Below are 17361 nucleotides of genomic sequence, written 5' to 3'. Positions count from 1 at the left end.
CGGTTCGCGACTTGATAATTGACCAAGCACACAGTTAACTTCCCAAAATAATAAATGTTATGAGATAACTCAATAAAATCAAAATAGACTTAACCAAGTATGTAGTTCTATTGTGAAGAACCTTAACGTTCGTTAAGCGAGTATACGACCTTATCGGTTCGAACTTGTTATAAGATCAAGTTGGTTACCGACATGCCAAGTATGTTTAGAAACTAACTAAAGTTGATTTAAAATATAATCTTGAAGAAAAATATGAGTTTTGGTGGCTAAAAACACACTTGTGTGCCTTAAGCGAGTGAACTCGGTTTAGTTCGGTTTTTGGTTCGGTCCTTGACTCGGAATAAGACCGAGGATGGTTACCACATACCCAATTACCATGGAACTTGTAAAATAACTTATAAATAATAATACTCAAGTTTTACATTCAAAAAGTTAACAATAAAGCTTTTAAACAAAAGTTCGGTTTTTGGTTCGGTCCTTGACTCAGAATAAGACCGAGGATGGTTACCACATACCCAATTACCATGGAACTTGTAAAATAACTTATAAATAATAATACTCAAGTTTTACATTCAAAAAGTTAACAATAATGCTTTTAAACAAAAGTTCGGTTTTTGGTTCGGTTCTCAACTTGGGATGAAACCGAGGCTAGTCACCACATACCCAATACCATGGAACTTGACAAATATGAAAAATAAACTAAAATATGTAGAATTTAAGCAAGTATAACAAGTTATATGGTTAGATTTGTTAAATATATAAACAAGGACTACAAAGTCCTCCATGTAACCTTGCCTTACTAGTCCGACATTTCAACCGGCCGAGACCGGAGAAATGAAAGACCGAAGGTAAACAAGGAGTGTATATTATATATATGTTGTAACATCAAGCTTTAAGTATTGAGAAGTTAGTTAAAATGAAAGATTAGCTTATGAAGAACAACCTTAGAATTCAAGAATTTGAGAGAGAAATGAAGAAATGAGCAAGCACAAATGAAGAAGATGGGTGTGTATATATAGGGTAAGTTGAATGGGTCTTTCATAAAGGGTGTTTCATGAAAATGGGTTGGTTATAGACCCAAGAAAGCACAAACTACAAATGGGTCCTTCAAGTCTCCATTTTGGTAGTTTTAGTCCCTGGAGTTCTTTTTGAGCGTTTTCGGGGAATTTTAAGAACCGAAAAGGGTGTTTTTTTATCCAACAACTATAAAACAAATATTTAACATACAATTCATCATTTTGATAATATCGAAAGGTTCGGGATACAAAACGGGTCGGGTTTACATTAAGAATACAAGTATAAAATAACCCGAAATTGACAAATGTCATAAAAGGGAACTCACTCCACCGTATACACCAGAACATAATGGTGTGGTGGAGAGAAAAAGTAGAACCATCATGGGTCTAGCTAGAAGTATGATGAAGCAAAAAGGCCTTCCAAACTGTTTTTGGGCAGAAGCTGTTGCTACTGCAGTGCATCTAATCAACCTAGCCCCAACCAAAGCCCTGCAAGATAGCACACCACGCCATGCTTGGTCTAAAATCAAACCATCCGTAAGACATCTAAGGGTTTTTGGCTGTTGTGCTTATGCCCTTATTCCTGCTCAAAACAGAAGAAAACTTGATAGCAAGTCTGAAAAATGTATCTTTATTGGATACTCATCACAAACCAATGGGTATAGATTGTATAATCCAACTTCAAAGAAATTCCTAACCCGCAGGGATGTTGTGTTTCATGAAGATAAGAAATGGGAATGGGATACCTCAGCCAATAATACCTATGACCTAAGCTTTACTGATCCTTTTCCCTTATCTTCGCCAACCTCAACTGAAAACATTAAAGCTTTTGATTCACCGGTAACACCTAACTCACCAACTACCCCAACCTCACCAGTAACACCTAACTCACCTACTACTCCTCAGACCTGCCCAACTCACTCTCAAAACACACCACTTTCCTCAAATACACAACCTACCAATCCGCCTATTAATCTCTCACACACAAATCCTACTATACCTGCACGGTCCTCCACATCTCCTCTACAAGAGCCAAGGGTCTAGGGGAGGTTTATCAAGAAACAAAGAAGGTTGATGCTGCACATGAAGACCACTATACATGTCAATTTGCCCTCTACGTAACTGATCTCATTTCCTACAAAGAAGCTTCATTAAAAAGGGAATGGCAAGAGGTTGATGAGTTGAAGGCCATAGAGAAAAACAACACTTGGGAACTTGTGACACTTCCTCAAGGCAAAAACCTTGTAGGACTCAAGTGGTTGTTTAAAACAAAGTTGGGACCCGATGGTGAGATTTTAAGGTATAAAGCAAGGCTTGTAGCCAAGGGCTACTCTCAGCAACAAGGAATTGATTATCAGGAGACTTTTGCTCCAGTGGCACGTTTTGAAACAATTAGGGTGGTATTATCTGTTGCAGCGCAATTAGGCTGGTTTATACATCAATTAGATGTCAAGTCAGCCTTCCTTAATGGTGATTTGATAGAAGAAATATTTGTTGAACAGCCTGAGGGGTTTGAAGTTAAAGGGAGTAAAGAAAAGGTATAAAAACTGAGGAAAGCTTTATATGGGTTGAAGCAAGCCCCAAGGGCATGGTATTCCAAAATTGATAAGTACTTTATCAATAATGGATATACTAGAAGTCAGAATGAGCCAACTTTGTATGTTAAACAAAGTGAACAGAATGAGTTAATGTATGCATGTCTCTATGTTGATGATATAATATGTACGAGCCACAGTGAAGATCTCATTACTGAGTTTAAACAAGGGATGAAAAAGGAGTTTGAAATGACTGATATGGGCCTACTAAGATACTTCCTTGGATTAGAGGTAAAGCAAACTAACCATGGTGTGTTCATTTCACAGGAGAAGTATGCCAAGAACTTACTTGACAAATTTGGAATAAAAGACTCGAAAGTTGATGATATTCCCATGAATACCAGTGAAAAGTTCATGGTTGAAGATAAGGCTGATAAGGTAAATGAAAATACTTAAGCTTGGTAGGTGGTCTGATCTATTTAACACACACTCGCCCAGACCTATCTTATGCAGTAGGAATGGTGTCCAGATTCATGCAAAGTCCTTCTAAGTTACATCTTGGTGCAACCAAGAAACTACTAAGATATATTGTAGGAACAACTCATTATGGTATTTGGTATGATAAAGGTGCAAGAATTGAGTTGATTGGATACTCAGATAGTGATTGGGCAAGCTGTATAGATGATAGAAAGAGTCTGTCAGCTTATGTTTTCTCACTGGGAAGTGGCATGGTTAGTTGGAATTCAAAGAAACAAAACACTGTAGCGCTTTCAAGTACCGAAGCTGAGTATATCTCAGCAACATCATCTACTTGTCAAGCCATTTGGCTAAGAAGAATACTGGAGGATCTTGCTTTGAAGCAAGATGCAGCTACTATAATTTATTGTGACAACATGTCAGCAATAAACTTGAGTAAGAATCCAATTATGCACAATCGGTCTAAGCATATTGAACTCAAGCATCATTTCATAAGTGAAATGGTTACTCAAAATCTGGTTACTCTTAAACATTGCAATACAAATGAGCAGATTGCTGATGTCCTAACCAAAGCACCTCCTCGGGAAAAGTTTGTCTACCTTCGTCATTTGCTTGGAGTCAAGGAGTTTGAATCAAGGGGGGGTGTTGAAGACTGATCCGAACTTAATGCAGCCCTCACAAATCACACTTACAGATGATCCTGATTTTTCTCATTTAATTTGATTTTTGAATAATAGCTGTTTGGGCCCAGTCCAAGTTGTTAGCGAATACTATGTTAGCCGTTTTTTTGGTTTTTCTATTTAAGAGATGTTTATCTCTGTTCATTGTATGCACTTCAGAAAATAATCAATTATGAATTGTTTGGCTGCCTTTCATTGTGGTTATTTCAATCAATATTGATCTCAAATACCAACAATATCTTGGTCATTTACATCGTACATAATAGTTGCTATATATATACTAATTGATAAGGCGGCAAAGAAACGGTTTCTAATAACCGTTGCACCTTTTGGTGGTTAACCGTTTCAGTTATGTGTGGCAGCCGCCATTTCTTATCCTAACTATATCTAATAATAATAATAAATACAATAATCACATAAGTATAATACTAAGTTTAATTTATCATCTAATATCAGTTGCACATGAGGGCTCGTGTATTGGGATATTATCTTGGCCGTGTACCTTACCAAGAATCCATTTCAATACCAACGTACTAATCACTTCGAAATAGGTATCAATCTTTGTACGCAAGCATGTTTAGATTGGGCACATTTGAGTTTTGCACATCCCGTCCCTTCTTTAGTACGCAGATATCCTCACAAATTTGCACGTCAATTATTTGAATACTTCATATCGAGTTATAACGTTCGTTCTACTCTCGCTTAAACCGGGGGGGGGGGGGGGGAGACTATTAGACTACATATAGTTGTCCCATTGTATTTATGTAATTAAGTATTATTGCGATGCCCGTCTTTGTATTTATCCTCATATATTTAGAAAATATTGTTTAATGAGACTATGAAAACTTTTAAACCAAAAACACTTTTACCATCATCTTGCTGGTTCTCATTTCCGACGAAAGTTTGGTGCTAAGAAAATACCACTGATTTGTTCTTTAGCTTAGACTATTCTTAAAGTCCACTTTCTTGACCATAAAGTATCATTTTTCTTCCTTTTCTTTTCTCAACAATTGGAAGAATCAAACAAGTTGTCCCCCGTGAGTAATATAAAGAGATGGAACATTGACTTATTCTGCGTTACATTGTTGGAATTATGGACCGGTTCGGTTAAATCAATACGGCCAACCGGGTTATGACCCGTGAGAGTTACACCGTGAGGTAACGAGCCATTGACCCGCTTAAGTTAGTTAACCGGGTTAGATACTTTAACGAGATGAAATTATATGGAGCGGGCTTTGGAGCAAGAAGTGGACTTGTTGGCCCATTGGGTTTATAACTAAGTTAGTTAAACCTAATTATAGGTTATATAAACATATGATGTTATGGAGATAACCAAAACCTAAACCAATCAACAAGTCATCTTCTTTCTTCCTCCACCCCATCGCCGGTGCTGCCTGATTACCGCCGCTCGCTGCCTGCCGCTGCTGCCGCCGCCGCTGTCTGCGGGCTGCTATCCGCACACCACCACCGCTGCCGGTTTGCCGTCGTGCACCGCACCATTGGTCGTTGGATCTCGTTGTGTCACCTAGCTCGGTTCGTTAGCCTTCGGTGTCTCAACCGGTTAATTATTAACCGAGGTAAACTTAAATATATGGTTAGTTTATATTTAATGTTTTGACCCGTACTCGTATTATTTGTAACCGGATCCTGTCGGGTTTTATTTTCGGTGCAGATTAACATATATTTTCTGCTGCGGATATTAATTAATGTAATTAATTATTATTTGTCACGTTTATTGAACCGGATTTAATAAACGAAATTTTAACTGATCACCACTGAAACCCAACAGTGGTATCAGAGCCTTGGTTACAACATACGAGTCGAATCTAGTATTTTTACCGGTTCTACATCATAAACTTCAAGGTCGTTGACGTTTTTGATATAGATAAAATATTAGGGCAACTTTAGTTTGGTCAAAATTTTATTTATTTTATTTGACCAAAATATTGCTCGACTTATTTTTCGTTGAATATGTAAATCTGGCCCGACCTTGTTTGTTTGGTTGAATGATTTTATTTTGGCCATATGGATGGTTGAAAAGTTGTATTTGGTTTTCGGTTTTATTTTATGGTTTTTGGCCACCTTGATGGTTCAAAATTGTAATAGATAGGGTTTAGTTTTTCATTACTTGTATTAGTGTAATTTTGTAATGAAGAAGACCCGAAGGAAACCGAGGACGAGCTCATGGAGTTCTTGAAGTCAATGGGAGTTACCGAAGATGACGGGATGCACCAAGAGTCCATCCTTGTGGTTGTTTTGTGTTGTGACCCCTTGACCCGATTGATCTTGCTAATAGGCTCTAGCAAGATCAATCACTAATCATGGCCATTTAAGGTTTACATATTCTGTTTGCTATTTTGGTTGCTTGCTTGATTATAATAGGATTATAATACCACCAACCTAATACCAAATATATTAAAATAAATTAACCAATCAAGTTTTGCAAAATTAAACTAAATTTAATTTTTCATAACTAATAACTTAATAGGTAAAACTATTAACTTAAAATTGGTTGGTATTATCGCGACAAACTTAGTTTTAATAGGTCATATAAAACTAAGTGTCCTGAGAGATGAAAGGGTTCATCAAGTTGTCTCGATCAATAAAGTAAAACTGGACTTTTACTCTATTCGGTAAATATTTAAAATTAATCCCAATTTAAATCAATAGTCTATGCCATCCTACTATAAGTCACACTTGAGGCATACTGCGAAACTTCAAGTGTTTGGAGCTACAGCACCGCACTTGATTTCTAGCCTATCCCTTCAAGGTGAAAGAGTTTCGTTGACACATCCGGCCCTTTCACAAATGATTATACTAGGGCGACTATTACTTTACTCTCTTGTTACGTGCTACAGTTGTCTGGAGACTAAGGTGAGCATAGACGAGGCTAAACGTATCTACTTAGGCTAATGTTGTCTTAATAGGCCTCATAAACGAGAGTTATGCTCTATCCACAATTGGCAATCGTTGTCTGTCTGCCTAACTGCTTACTAATGTTGTGTGCTACAGCTGCCATTAGTAACTGGAAGCCAGATTCTCAAGTTCCTATTTACTAATGCCATTGGGTCATTAATAATAAGATTAAACCATCGAAAATACTAATAAAATTTACTTTTGCTTAATTGAACAGATGTCTACTGATAATAACTCTTCATTCACCCTCAAGGCTATCCTTGAGAAAGAAAAGTTGAATGGCACCAACTTTCTTGAGTGGCACCGCAACTTGGGACTTGTTCTCAAGATGGCAAAGAAGCACTATGTTCTCGATGGACCTGTTCCAACCGAGCTTGAAAACAATACTGCTGATGCCAGGAGGGTTCTTGACAAACATATGGACGACTCTACTGAAGTTGCCTGTATCATGCTAGCCACCATGTCTTATGAGCTTGCTAAAGGCTTGGAAGATTTTGGGTGCCTATGAGATACTTGAGCAACTCAAGGGCAGGTTCCAGAAACAAGCCCATCAAGAACGCTATGACACCATGAAGCAGCTCATCAGTTGCAGAATGGAACAGGGATCACCTGTTAATGCGCATGTCGTCAAGATGAAAGGGTACATCGAACAACTAAGGAAACTTGATTATCCCCCTGTCAGATGAAATGGTAGCGGATTTCATCCTGAACTCTCTTCCCAGCTCTTACGACCAGTTCGTAATGAATTTCAATATGAATGGCTGGGTGAAGACAGTGTCGGAGCTTCATAGAATGCTCAAGACGGCTGAGATGAATATTCCCGCTAAAACCAATCAAGTTCTTATGGTTCGATCTACTGGTGTCGTCAAGCCTAAGCCCAAGAACCGGGGTCATAACGGTAAAGGCAAGAAGAAGGTTACTGTTGCTACCAGGTCTGCCACCAACACTAACAAAGGTGTTGCAAAGGTACCGCCGCCGCCTCCTGAGGAGCGCCAGTGCTACAAGTGCAACAAAATGGGACACTGGAAACGTAACTGTCCCGACTACCTTGCTGAGCTGAAAAAGCAGAGGACCAATGGTGAAAGCTCCTCTAAAGGTATTTCTATTTACGTTATTGAACTTTTCACTGTCTCTAGCAACACATGGGTATTTGATACCGGATGTGGCTACCACATCGTTAATGTCTTGCAGGAGCCTGAAAACTGGAAGAAGCTGAAACAAGGCAGCATGGAACTCATCGTTGGAGATGGGAAGAGAGTCCCAGTTCTTGCAACTGGCACATATCGTTTTGCTTGTCCGTCTGGCCTTGTAGTTACTTTGGATAACTGTTTGTTTGCAATTGGTTTGACCAGAAACATTATTTCAGTTTCTTTATTGTTTGAACAAGGATTTAAGTACGTTTTTAATAGTAATGCTATTTCTGCCTACTTGAATGATATCTTTTATTTTGAGGCTAAACCTCGAAATGGTATTTATGAGGTTGGTGTTCAAATAGTAATGCTATTTCTGCCTACTTGAGATCTTTCTAAACGTATCAGATCTGACATCAATGATACATTTCTATGGCATTGCTGACTTGGCCACATAAGCAGGGCACGAGTTAAGAGACTCCAATCCGAAGGGGTTCTTGAATCCACAGGACCGGACTCTTTTGATGACTGCGAATCCTGCTTAGCTGGCAAACTCGCCAAAGGTTCCTTCACTCATAAGAATGAACGAGCAAAGGATCTGCTGGCAATCATACATACTGATGTATGCGGTCCCTTCAGAACCATGTCTAGAAATCATGAAAGATACTTCGTTTCTTTTATTGACGATTACAGTCGGTATGCCTATGTGTATCTCATGAAACACAAGCATGAAACCTTTGAAAAGTTCAAAGAGTTTCAAAACGAAGTGGAAAACCAACTCGGGAAAACTATTAAAATGCTTCGATCAGATCGAGGTGGAGAGTATCTCAGCTCAGAATTCATACATCATCTGAAAGAGCGTGAAATTGTTTCACAGCTCACTCCACCTGACACACCCCAACACAATGGCGTGAGCGAGAGGAGAAATCGAACCTTGCTAAACATGGTCCGATCGATGATGTGCAGAACTAACTTGCCTCACTCCTTTTGGAGTTTTACCCTTTTGACCGCTGCCCGCATTGTCAATCTGGCTCCAACTAAAAAGGTAAGCAAAACCCCATATGAGATATGGCATGGGCGGAAACCCAATTTGTCTTTCCTTAGAGTATGGGGATGTGATGCTTATGTCACTAGTGATTCTGACGATAAGCTCGATCCTCGCGGCGTAAAAGTTGTTTTCGTCGGATACTATAACCAAAGCGGATATTATTTCTTCCATCCTGATTCAAATGTGATTTCTATCAAAAGGAAGGGCCACTTCCTCGAGAAGGAGATTCTCGATCGAGGAACTGGAGATTATATTGTCGATCTTGAAGAAATTCAAGAACTACAAACTACCGCTGAGGAAGTTGGAATGTCTGATCAACAAGTTGTTGCTGATACATCGGACATGAACACAAGCGTTCGCAGAAGTAATAGGACTCGCGCACCAAACTCTAAATACCTATGGCATTAGATGGTCCCGAGGTCCTCTTAGTAGCCGAGTCAAGCAACGAACTTACTAATTACAAATCTGCTATCTTAGATCCGGAATCTGAGAAATGGCAAGATGCCATGAACGCCGAGATGCAATCTATGCGTGACAATCAAGTCTGGAACTTGGTTGAGCTACCCCCCAAGTGTCGGGCAGTAGGGAGCAAGTGGATTTTCAAGAAGAAAACCGACATGCATGGAAATGTGCAGACTTATAAAGCACGTCTAGTCGCGTAAGGTTTTACTCAAACTCAAGGTATTGACTATGATGAAACCTTCTCGCCCGTTGCTATGACTAAGTCGATAAGGATATTACTTACCATAGCCGCGTACTATGACTACGAGATATGGCAAATGGATGTCAAAACTGCTTTTCTTAATGGACATCTTTCTAAAGATGTCTATATGGTTCAGCCTGAAGGTTTTGTCGATCCTAAATATCCTAAGAGAGTGTGCAAACTGAATAAGTCCATTTATGGACTTAAACAAGCATCTCGTAGCTAGAATCTTCATTTTGATGAGAAAATCAAAGAGTTTGGTTTTTATCACAAATGAAGATGAGCCTTGTGTTTACAAAAAGGCTAGTGGGAGCACTATATCATTCCTCATCCTATATGTGGATGATATACTGATCATTGAAAACAACATCCCTATGCTTAAGGAAGTTAAGAACTGGTTGGGCTCTTGTTTCGCAATGAAAGATCTTAGTGAAGCTGCTTATATTATAGGAATTAAGATCTACCGAGATAGGTCTAAGCGGCTTCTAGGGCTGAGTCAAAGTACATACATAGACAAAGTAATGGCACGCTTCTCCATGGATAACTCCAAGAAAGGAGCTCTCCCCATGGCTAAAGGAACCGTGTTGAACAAATCGCAATCTCGGGCAACGGACATTGAAACTAAGCACATGCAAGCAATTCCATATGCTTCAGCGATTGGTTCTATCATGTATGCTATGTTATATACTAGATCTGATGTCTCGTATGCACTGAGCATGACTAGTCGTTTTCAACAGAACCCTGGCATTGCCCACTGGACTGCTGTGAAGAACATTCTGAGGTACCTGAAAAGGACGAAAGACATGTTCTTGGTGTTTGGAGGAGTGAAAGAAGAACTCACTGTAAGGTGTTACACTGATGCTAGCTTCCAGACTGACCGAGATGATTCTCGCTCACAATCTTCTTGGATGAAGAAATTCATAGCCCACCTCGATCTGGTTCCAAGCTTTCGGAAACCGATCGACATAATCCGTGATAACACAAAAGCCATTGCTCAAGCCAAAGAGCTCAGATCTCATCACAGGGCCAAGCACATTCTAAGTAAGTTCCACTATATACGAGATATACTGGAACGAGGAGACATCATAATAAGCAAAGAAGACACAGATCAAAACCTAGCTGACCCGTTCACTAAACCGATGACTCAGGACAAGCATGATCATCACAGAGATGCTATCGGTCTCAGATTAGCTAGTAGTTTGTTTTGATTTAGTATTTGGATGTGTGAACATCTCAAACAGTTATACTTTAATTTCTCTTTTGATTTAATGGTTAAATGCAAATGTTGAATAATATAACTGTTTTCGGTTTTAATACGTTAAATCCATGAATATTGTATTCTAAATTATCCGTAGTCGGTCAGACTCGTGGGAACGACTCTGAATTAAGACTATTCTGACTTTGGACTCAAGGAGTTGACTTCCAAACTCACAGACCTCATTATGAATGACGTTGGATGTAACTCGCATCAAATCATCTTCATGGATCTTAGTCATAAGATGTTTTGATACTGGTATACTCATTTAGTATCCTTAGACCTGGGATACATGTTAGAAATTTCGTTTACTAAAGGTTATTCTTTGATCAGTGTCAACCGCTGTCGCGTAACTGCCAGCTATAAAGGCATTGGTTAAGAATGATATGAAGTTTAGTGGGAGTTGTATGTATTCAAGATGGGATTCTGTACTCTTACATGATATGTAACAGTTAGACATCTTGGCGCCCTCGTTGATTCAAACTGGTAAAGTGTGAGGCCTCACCCAAACTAACTGTGTGTTTGATTGGACCACTTTGACTCTAGATCGAGAACTATAATGATTGAACGTCATATGAGATTGAACTAATCCATGTCTCATTGTTCAATTGATGTCTTATACAGAAAAGATAGATGACAACGATTACCATATATTCGTTATCTTGCAATAGCGTATTCCAAGATTATTTTGGTTAATGAATTTAAAATGTTATAACCTGTTGAAGGCAGCTATGTGTAGCTAGAGCACCGCTGGCTATCAGTATTGAGTAACTTAACCAGAAACCGTCCAAGTGGGAGACTGTTGGAATTATGGACCGGTTCGGTTAAATCAATACGGCCAACCGGGTTATGACCCGTGAGAGTTACACCGTGAGGTAACCAGCCATTGACCCGCTTAAGTTAGTTAACCGGGTTAGATACTTTAACGAGATGAAATTATATAGAGCGGGCTTTGGAGCAAGAAGTGGACTTGTTGGCCCATTGGGTTTATAACTTAACTAAGTTACTTAAACCTAATTATAGGTTATATAAACATATGATGTTATGGAGATAACCAAAACCTAAACCAATCAACAAGTCCATCTTCTTTCTTCCTCCACCCCATCGCCGGCGCTGCCTTTCTACCGCCGCTAGCTGCCTGTCGCCACCGCTGTACGCCGCCGCCGCTGTCTGCGGGCTGTTGTCCGCACACCACCACCGCTGCCGGGTTGCCGTCGTGCACCGCACCGTTGGTCGTTGGATCTCTTTGTGCCACCTAGCTCGGTTCGTTAGCCTTCGGTGTCTCAACCGATTAATTATTAACCAAGGTAAACTTAAATATATGGTTAGTTTATATTTAATGTTTTGACCCGTACTCGTATTGTTTGTAACCGGATCCTGTCGGGTTTTATTTTCGGTGCTGATTAACATATATTTTCCGCTGCGTATATTAATTAATGTAATTAATTATTATTTGTCACGTTTGGATTTAATAAACGAAATTTTAACTGATCACCACTGAAACCCAACATAAATAACTAATCCTTTAATTTTCGTTTAGTATTTTGTTTTCTTTTTGTTCTTTTAAGCTCTTTCTGCATGTTTGAAGCTAAATTTTATTCTTGTAATGTTCCATCTCTTTTCAATTTTCATACACCAATAAATAAAAAGTTGTTGTCAATCGATCATATTTATTGACCTGGCCTGATGTCGTTCCCAGAATAAATCTAATACGTGTATTGAAAACTCAATTTTCCTTCCTCGGTCACACATACAGAGAATAATTAAAATTTAAGAAAACTCCTGTAGCCTAAAACATTTTTTCTTAATATATATCCACGATGGATAAACAACACATAGAAAAATATGTGTAACTTGACACACGTGCGTTCAATTACTGAATTCCAAAATGAAATAAAAAAAGCTGGATTCAAAAAATGAGAATCCTTGGTTGAACTATTTTAGTCATTTGTTTTCGAAACTCGAAAGATACTTAGGGAAAGTGTTCTATTTCATTACTACATTGTTATTAAATTTAGGATGACTATTTATAGCACCACTACATGAATTATAGCAATTAGTTGAAAACATGTGTATGATTTAACGGTACACTCTTAATGGGGCTTGTAATGTATTAGAGTTGGTTAGGTTATAAAAAAATACATTAGTTCACCATTCGTTTGGTGTTACTATGCATATCGCTTATTAATTTTACACTGGTAATTGGTTGCAAAGAAATATGTGTTTATGATAAATCTTTGAGAGTAATGAATGTAATTAGTTAAATAAAAAATGATTTGAGAGTAATGAATGTAATTAGTTAAAAATTAAAACCACTACACTTGATTTAAAGGAGCTTTTAGTTAATTAATTTTTGTTTACATGGCGTCAAGTTGGCACTTTAACTAAACTATTGAAAACCACTACACATAGTCTAACAACCCATCCTTCGAAAAACGCCAATCCAACCAAAATCAACAAAATACAATTCAATTTTGTTTCAACCCTAACTTTGTCTACCACCCCCAAATTGAAACCAACCCAAAGAAAGCGTTCTACACATTCAACAATTAAAAACCTAAACCAACCCAAATTCAGCCAAATCCCACCCACACCCAAATCCATCCCTGAACCTGTAACCATTCCGAAACACAACTGAATACCAAGAAAAACAAAACGCTAAACATCAAGTTGATACCACCACAAAAAAAATAAATAAATAAAAATAATAAAAACATGAAGATCGGTTATATTTAGTTTATATTCTTTATAATTTGGTATATTTTTTTAGTAAGGTTTGTTTTATATTTCTTATTATTATTAGTAATGTATGTTATTTATTTGGTATATATTTTTTAGGAACAGCACCCCCCACCTTCCATTCAAAGTTGTGGACAACCATTTTCATTCAACCATTGTGTACACAACGATGGAAGAGGCTTTAAAGCCCAAAACGGATCCAAAACGACTCACTACGAGTGGCCTCATATGGTTCAGTAAAATAATTATACACTTTAGCGATTCTGATCACTAAAACCACTTCTATGTATACACTGATGTAACATGACGGAATAAAAATAAAAACCATAGCACATGATGTAAAAGAAAATCCCCCACTTGCCACTTTATGGAAAGTTAACATATAAATTAAATTTAATATGCTAATTGTGCGAATCATGTAGTATAATTATATATACAAGTGGTATATATATAATTATGTAATTACACTTTGTTGTAGTTGTACTACACTATAATTATTCTAAATATGTATAATTATACTGTTTGATTCATAAGGCTAACACGTTAATTTAATTTGTATTTGATCCAAATATCTGGTGAAATTAATTTTTAATTTAATGAGATGTTATAACCAGTTTAAGGGCTATCTGGGTTTTGTGAGACCCATACCCATGAACTTGAGTCAAATTTACGAGAAGTCTCTATTTACAAATAAAGCAATCTGGTGGTTTGAGAAAAAGTACAAATAGACAATAGAGATTTTAAAAGTTTAGTTTATATATATTTAAGTTTTAAGATAAATATATTTAATAGCTGCTTGGGAATGATCTATCTAATCCTATGACGCAGTTAGTCGCGCCAAAAGGAAAGCCGTTTCCAGTGACATACCGATAACACACAAGTAGATACGCTACACCCTTCATTCCATTCCACTTCAACCAAACTCACCGGAGGAGGAGATATTATTATATTATATTATATTATATTCCAGCCAATGCTCTCTGCCGCCGCTGCCGCTGCCACCGGCGCGGTAGCATCCATTCCGGCTTCCGCTATCCGCTCACGAACTCAATCGACCTCAATTAAACCCTCGCGAAGCAACTGCCGTGCTGTAGCTGGAAACTTCGGCCATTTTGTTCAGGTTGTTAAGAAGGATGCCGATTTTATTAAGCGGAATATCAGTGCAGGTGTTAGTTGGACGAGTAAGGCTATCGGTTTTCCGGAGATTGCGAAGAAGGTAGATGAAGTTGTGTGGTTACGGAACGTTGAAGATCCTGAGTATGTTGATGAGTATCAGCCTCCGGCGTGGCCGAAGCCGTACTATCCAGGTTTTAGTTGCTTGTGGTTTTGATAGTTATACACTTATACATAATTTGTGATAGTTGATGTAGAAGTTGTGAATAAGCAATAATTGTGCTCTGGTAGCCATTAATATAGGAATTAGGTATGTTTGTGAAGTTAATATGTTGATTGATGGATGCTGAAGGAGAATGTAATTTACTAATTTAGATAATGTAGTTAGGGTTGTTTCTATTGGCTCATGTTTAAAATCAGTGTTGTAGGACTGGCTAGACTCTAGTCGGGCGGTGGAGCGATTAATCAGATTGGAATTTTATATGTAATTTTTCAAAATAAGTGTAATTTTTCAAGTATTGTAATGATTTTGACCAATTTTGGCTGAAATTTGACTGGTATTGATTTTAGGGGCCGATTAGGTGAATTCGAATTGGTGGCCCTCTGATTTCCGATTAATCGGCGCCTAATCATGATTTTTACAACACTGTATAAAATTGATTACTCGCTTGTCTTGAAAGAGATGCATTTGGCATTTCAAAGAGAAACATAGAAATCAAGTACTGCAAGTGATATGGAACTTGTTACTCATTTATCATCTATAAGTTGCAAGGTTAACCGTTTGATTTTCTTCTTAATGTTTTAAGTATAACTGTATTCAGTATTGGTAACTTAAAAAGTTATGTGTTTGAGGTTTATATCACCTCTATCTTTGCTATCTAGTCTATATAAATGTTTTTTTGTATGTGAGACTGCTAATGTGTATATATACATTATATCCTTATTTAAAGAGTGATTTCCTGCTTGTGTGTTTTAATTGTTTTTTTTAAGCAAACCATATAAGATAAGTTGGTCGTCTTCTCATTTAAATGATGCAAAATGTTATTTGAAATACAAGTACATTATTGTTCAGGATTTATGTTGCTCCTGTTGACTTTATTTTATCTTCTTTTCACAGAGCTCTCTGGCACAGATCTGATTATGGCTGATCTTAAAGCCTTGGAGGCATATATACTATATTACTATTATTTGTCTAAAATGTGGACCAAGCCACTTCCAGAAGTTTACAACGCACAAGAAGCTGATATTTACTTCAAATGCCGGCCTCATATTGTGGCCCTTTCGACTTATTGAGGTAGATTATTACCCTTGATTTTACATGTTTGTGATCTATGCAGATAATGTACTTGTATATTTGAACTATAGTGCACAGTTTGTTTCCTTTCTAGTAGGCACATATATTTTTCTTGGTGTTTTCCAATAGACAACTGTTTACAATGTAGTTTTTAATGAGTTAGTGCATGCTTCCAGCCTTAGTTTTAAAAGACCCACATGAACTATTTGGAATATGCCTCATGCACATCTGGGTCAAATTTGGTCAAACTTGAGGTGTGGGGGAGACTTTAATCCTATTTTAACTCAAAGGAGTTGATAAACAGGCAACTCAAAATGCAAACTAACCTATCGGTAATTCTAAACATTCAAATTAAATACTCGTAAGCATGCTAATAAACCTAGACCCTTCAACTTTCTTGATGTTTCGTTTCAGGATTAAAGTCCAATATACTAGTATGTATCCAAATGTGAAAAGCCAGTTAATTGATTTATTTTTCCTCACACAATTGAGTGTAAGACCATATGTAGTCGGTTTTTGTTATTTTTTTTTCTCTGTTTAAAAACTTTGTTAGTTCTTTACTTTGTGTCATCAGATCTGCCATTTCATATAAAGTTATGAGTTTCATCATATAAACAAAATGAAAATCCGTTATTGGGATTGCTTAGAAAGTAATCTTCTACATTTCCTAGTTTTTTTAATTCGAGAATGTTGTGTTTGGGAAGGTTTTGGGATCGTTTGCTGCAGCTGCCATCAGAATCAGAATAGCAGGGATAAAAAGGTCAAAAAACTTAAGTGGGAATTCAGAGGTTGATGACTATAATTCCCAGTATCAATTTGGGATGGTGTTAAAGGAAACAATGTTAAACCTGGGACCTACATTTATCAAAGGTAGCTTATTTCTAGTATCCAGCTGCAGATGGATTTAATCATGATTCTTATATTTGTAGCTTATTTCTAGTATCCTGTTTGTTAGACTTTTGGATTTCTTTATGCTCTTGTTAGGTCTTCAGTATTCATTGTGACATGCTTTTGGTTGCTGATGCAGTTGGCCAGTCACTTTCTACAAGGCCAGATATTATTGGTTTTCAAATATCTAAGGTTAGATGGAATTGAAATTATTTGTCTGTGTCAGTTATCATAACTCAGTTTTTTCTATAAGAAAGTGAATATTAATTGATAAAATTGGACTACACCCCCCCTAATATCAATTAATGATGTTCAGATATTATTCATATTTCTTAACTCCTTTTGATTGCAGGCTTTAAGTGAGCTTCATGATCAAATCCCCCCTTTTCCAAGGTCTTTAGCCATGAAAATCATAGAGGAAGAGTTAGGTTCCCCTGTGGAAACGTTCTACAGCTACATTTCTGAGGAAGCAGTAGCAGCAGCATCATTTGGTCAGGTGCAATCTAGGCCTGTGAACAAATTGAATGTTGAATGAACTGTTTGTGAACCGTTCGGCTAGAAGTTTGT

General features: G+C 37.5%; 2 pseudogenes across 1 annotated transcript; both read left to right on the top strand.

Moving 5' to 3' along the window:
- The first annotated feature begins 3069 nt into the window (after positions 1-3069).
- LOC143601997 (secreted RxLR effector protein 161 pseudogene) lies at positions 3070-3684 on the top strand (annotated as a pseudogene).
- A 10896-nt stretch (positions 3685-14580) lies between these two features.
- Positions 14581-17290, top strand: LOC143601994 (uncharacterized; annotated as a pseudogene). The gene is made up of 5 exons (XR_013147753.1): positions 14581-14806; positions 15730-15906; positions 16611-16776; positions 16934-16986; positions 17147-17290. The product of XR_013147753.1 is annotated as an uncharacterized LOC143601994 (transcript).
- Positions 17291-17361: the final 71 nt, after the last annotated feature.

The sequence above is a fragment of the Bidens hawaiensis genome, unplaced genomic scaffold (genome assembly GCF_021521415.1).
Source record: "Bidens hawaiensis isolate Kalapana, Puna unplaced genomic scaffold, B.hawaiensis_p1.1 tig00057748_1, whole genome shotgun sequence".
NCBI classification, from domain to species: domain Eukaryota; kingdom Viridiplantae; phylum Streptophyta; class Magnoliopsida; order Asterales; family Asteraceae; genus Bidens; species Bidens hawaiensis.
The sequence above is the reverse complement of the archived record's forward strand: the minus strand, read 5'-3'. Positions and strand labels throughout refer to the sequence as shown.